We start from the raw sequence: 5,508 nt of genomic DNA, 5'->3' as shown, positions 1-5,508 counted from the left end.
GAATTATAAGAGCTAACATTTACATAGTTAATTTTGTATCAGGCACTACTCTAATTGATTTTCACATCAAGCTTATTTAATACTCAAAAAACACTGTATGACATAGGTGCTCTTTTTATTACCATTTTACAAATATAAAACTGAGGTATTGAGGTAAAGCAATATGACCACGGTCATATAGTCACTGAGTGGCAGAGATGGATTTAAACATAACCTTCAGGACCCATGGAATGAAAAATAAATGACAAGTATATACTGCTGGCTATTTCAATATTTGAATTTATCCATTAGGCAATAAGCTCTCTAGTTACTTTTCTTTTCATTTCACAGAATAGAAAGCACTTTGACTAAATATATAGCATATTACAATTGGCAATGATATTAGTAATGTGTTTTAAATTAAGTGGTTGTTGTTGAAAACTGAACCAACTACCCCCATATTTTTAAAATTACAATTGCAAAAGGCTTTATGACTCACACAGCATTTCTTTGCTCAAAGCTTTGCCTTACTTATATCAACTAATACAAAGACATCACTCTACTTCTGATATCCACCTCACCTTGTGCCTAATTTAAAAGCAACAAAATCCGTACATTCAAAATTCAATTCTTCAACTGAGACTCCGTATCTGAATTATCTGTGTGATCTCTTTTTCCTTGCCGAAATAAGTAAAAGTAAATTCACCTTGCTTTCATCATAGCAGGTGTCTTTGTTTAAGGAGAGAACTAGCCGTAGTTTGAAGAGTCCATAAGCTTCATCTAAGACTCTTCACACTAATCTATATCTGTACTTTATCTCTCAAGGCCAATTGACAACTGTTCAGCTCTAGGTTCGGGCACTCAGTGGAGAGGTGAGTCACGTATTTTGTCTGAGCTCTGACTGTGGTGAAGTTCCAGAGTATTGAGTTGATTTCATTCTAGTAAAATTAGATTTCACTTAATACGGTCTTTATTATTCTAAACAGACTTGAATTTGTAGTATGCAGTCTCTAAATTGGCCCCAATGATCTCCTTCTTGGAGTATTCATACACCACTGAATATGAGTTGGGTATGTTGGCTTGACTCTAATGAAAACAATCTAGAAAAAGTGACAGGGTATCACTTCTAAAATTGGGTTTCAAAAATATGGTGACCTCTATTTTAGATACTTGTACTCACTCATGCACGCTGCATGAGGCCAATTTTCCTTTGTGTTTCCTGTTTTCCCCCTCCCCATCTTACATACTTCTTAAAAATTGCAATTTGGGTGAAAGTTTACAATCTGGGTTCCATTCAACAATTCATACATATTTTGTTTTATGACAGAGTATAATTCCCAGAATGTAACAGCACTCGTCCCATTTCTTCCTTGTGTTTTTCATTTCCCTTGGAACATCTTTCCTATTTCTTCTTGCCTTTTGAGCTATGTTGTTGTTATTAAGTGCCATGGAGTCAGTTCTGACTCATAGCAACCCCGTATAAAGTTTCTAAGGAGCAGCTGGTGTGTTTCAACTGCAAACCTTATGATTCACAATCCAATGCTGATTCTACAGTGCCACACCAGAAGTTGTGCCTTAGATGGGCATTATGACCCCATCACTATTCACCATAGTAGTAGTATGTAGAAAATTTGCTCTGTTGTACTAATTGCTCTTGATGTCTCTTGAGACTATGATCCTGAGCCTCCAGGTACAGTGACTTTTTTCCTCAAGGTGTTTTGTTACAGCTGTTGTTGCTGTTATTGTTAAGTGCCATTAACTCATAGGGTTTCTGAGACTTTAAATCTTTGCAAGAACAGAAAGTCTTTTCTTTCTCCTGCAGAGCAGCTGACTTAAACTACAGACCTTGTGATTTGCGGTCCAGTGCTTATCGTATAGAGCCTCTGTGATCCTTCGTTATGGCAAAGAAGTTTTAATAAGTTTGCCCCCCTGTAAATCCTCATATTCATGGATATATTTCAGCACTTATATATATGCATGGATATGCTCCCATTTGCCTTCTCTCCCTTGTTAAGCTTCAGTGTTTAGCTCCTAGATTATTGCCATTACTATTATTGCATGATTGTATAGGAAATGTTATTTACTTCTGTTGCCTTTAACTCTTGTGCTCCTCCCGTGTCTTCTGTCTTCTTGAGCATTTTGTACTGACCTCCCTGTTACTGTACACTGCTTTTCCTTTCACACAAATTAATAAGTGTCTGCCCTTTAGTACAGATTTATGTTCTATTCCCTTCTCACCCCTGGTAGCCATCAAAGAGTGATTCTTTCTCTGTGTAAACTTTTTCTTAGATTTCTACAGTATTGGTCTACAATATTTTATAATTGACTAATTTCACTTAGCATAATGTATTTAATGTTTATTCATGTTATGAACTGTCTTGACGATTAACTTTTATTTTTGACATTGTTGGACACTTAGGCTGTTTTCATCTTTTTGCTCTTTTGAATAATGCTGCAGTGAACATTGTTGTTGTTAAGTGGTGTTGAATTGATTCTGACTCATAGAGACCCTATACAGGGTTTTCAAGGAGCGACTGATGAGCTTGAACCACTGACCATTCAGTTCAAACTGACCTTGCAGTCCAGCACACTAACCCACAGCACCACATAGGGGTGCATGTATGTGTTTGTGTCGCAGATCTGTGTCTCTAAGATATATACCTAGTAGTGGAATGGCTGGATCATGTGATATTTCTATCTTCAACTTTTAATAAAGCACTATACATTTTTCACAGTATTTGCACCATTTTACAGTCCTGCCAGTAGTATATGCGAATTCCAGTCTCTCCACACATTTCTAAGTATTTATGTTCTATTTTTTGTTTTTGTTTTTGAACTTTGCTTTAGTGAGATAATATTTCACTGTTGTTTTAATCTGCATCTGTTTAGTTACTAGTGATTGTGAACATTTCTTCATGTGTTTCTTTGCTACCTAAATAGGTGAGGTATCTGTTTGGTGAAGTAATTTCTCTGGTGATGTGTCTGTTCATGTCCTCTGCCCAGTTGTCTAGTTCATCTTCAACTGTTCCTGCATTTTTAATTATTCTTGATAAATATATTTATGCCATGTAATAGGGCCTATAAATATGCCCTTACTTTTTCCTTGATGATCTAGGTCTTTGATCCATCTTGACTTAGTAGTTTTTGTAAATGGTGAGAGATATGGATCCCATTTTATTTTTCTATAAATGCATATCCAGTTTTGCGAGCACCATTTGATAAATAGACTACCTCTTTCCCATTAGATGGGTGTTGGTCCTTTGTCAAAAATCAGTTGTACATAATGCTGCTGCCACTGCTGTAATGTGCTGTCCAGTTGATTCCAGCGCAGCGATCCTGTATCGTTTCTGAGGCTATAAATCTTATGGGAGCAGAAGTCCTCATCTCTCTCGTGTAGAAAGGTTGGTGGCTTCGAACTACTGATCTTGCAGTTTGCAGCTCAATACATAACCCACTATGCTACCAGGGCTTCTTAGCTGTACATAAGTGGATGGATATACTTCTGGGTTCTCAGTTCTACCCCAGTGACTTTTGTGTGTTTGTTGTGCCAAGGCCAGGCTGCTTTGACTACTGTGGCTCTGCAAAGTAGATTTTGAGATTGAGGAGGGTAAGCCTTCTTACTTTATTCTTTTTTTCTTACTTTATTCTTCTTCTTTAATAGTGCTTTGCTTATCTGGTTCTCTTTTCTTTTTACATAAAACTGATGATTAGTTCTTTCCTCTTTTCAAAGAGTGATGCAATCCTTAGCCAGCTTGCATCATATCTTTAGATCACTTTGGGTAATATTGGCATTTTAACCATGCTGTCTTTTTATCCATAAAAATGGCATATTCGTCCATTTATGTAAATGTCTTTTTGTTTCTTGTAGTAGTGTTTTATAGTTTTCTTTGTATAGGTTGTTTTTGTGTCTCCAGGTAGATTTATTCCTAAGTACTTCATCGCTTAGGTGGTTATTATGTATGGTATTGTTTTCCTTTCCAGAGTTCTTTTTGTTAGTATAGAGCATCTGGCTGATTTTTTGTTTGGAATTCTTGTGCCTTGTCAATTTGCTAAATCCTATTTATTCCAGTAGTTTTCTTATTGAGTCATTAAGATTTTATATGTATAAGATTGTACCATCTTCAAATATACTTTTACTCATTCTTTACCAATATGAATGCCTTTTATTTTCCTTCCTTGCCGATAGCTCTGGTTAAGACTCCCAATACAATATATTGGTAAGAGTGGTGATAAAGGGCATTCTTGTCTGGTACCCATTTACAAGGATAATGGAAGATGTTTTTTCCATTGAGAGTAATGTTAGCTGTTGGTTTTGTGTATATGTCTTTCATTATGTTGAGGAATTTCCATTTTATTCCTATGTTGCTGAGCATTTTTATAAGGAATACTGTTATGGATGAAATGGGTCCTCCTAAAATATGTGTCAACTTTGCTGGGCCCTGATTCTCAGTGATTTGGCAGTTATGCAATGATCCCTCATGGTGTGATCTGATATGATAGACCACTAAAAGAATGAAGTGTAGTATGGAAAACCCTTAATCATGTCACAGCTCTGGTTTGATGTAAGAGTTTTAGAAGAGATCAAAGGGGAGAGAAGGGAGTAAGGAGGGAGATTCTAAGGAGTGTAGCATGCAACACCTTTATTTTACAAGAGTTAAAAGAAAAGAGTAGTGAGTAGAGAAGGATGACCTACTACCACCAAGAAAGAAGAGCTGGGAGTGGAGTAAGTGCTTTGGACCAAAGATCTCTGCACTGAGAAAACACCTAAAACCAGGAGAAGAGTCATGCCAAGACACATGGAGATCTCCAAGGAATTCTGGGTGCTGAAAGGAGAAAAGGACCTTCTTCAATTGTGAGCCAACAAAGATTTAAAATCGTCCCCTATAGCTGGACTAAATTAGACTTCTAGCCTCCTAAACTATGAAAAAATAAATTTTGTTTGTTAAAGTCATACAATTTGGTATTTCTGTTATAGCAGCACTACATACCAAAGACAAATGGGTTTTAGATTATATCAAATGCTTTTTTCTGCTTCAAGTGATATGATCATATGTTTCATTTTTTACCAGTGTTTTATTTATGTGATGGATTATGTTGATTTTCTAATGTTGGAACATCCTTATGTATCTTGTACAAATCCCAGTTGGTCATGACGTATTATTATTATTTAATATGTTTTTGGTTTCTATTGCTTAAGAATTTGTTGAATCTTTGTGTCAATGTTCATGAGAGATATTGGTTGATAATTATCTTTTTCAGTGGTATCTTTACCAGGTTTTGGTACCAGCGTTATACTTGCATTATAGAATAAATTCAGGATTATTCCAACTTTTCTGTGTTCTTAAAAAGTTGGAGTAGAATTGGTATCAATTCTTCTCTGAATATTTAGTTGTTGTTTTGTTGTTAGGTTCTATTGAGTTGATACTGACCCATAGCGCCCTTATGCACAGCAGAACGAAACACTGCCCAATCCTGGGCCAACCTCACTACTTGAGTCCATCAATGCTGTCACTTGGCCAATCCATCTCA

The sequence above is a fragment of the Chrysochloris asiatica genome, unplaced genomic scaffold, assembly GCF_000296735.1.
Source record: "Chrysochloris asiatica unplaced genomic scaffold, ChrAsi1.0 scaffold00024, whole genome shotgun sequence".
Classification (NCBI taxonomy): domain Eukaryota; kingdom Metazoa; phylum Chordata; class Mammalia; order Afrosoricida; family Chrysochloridae; genus Chrysochloris; species Chrysochloris asiatica.
The sequence above is the reverse complement of the archived record's forward strand: the minus strand, read 5'-3'. Positions refer to the sequence as shown.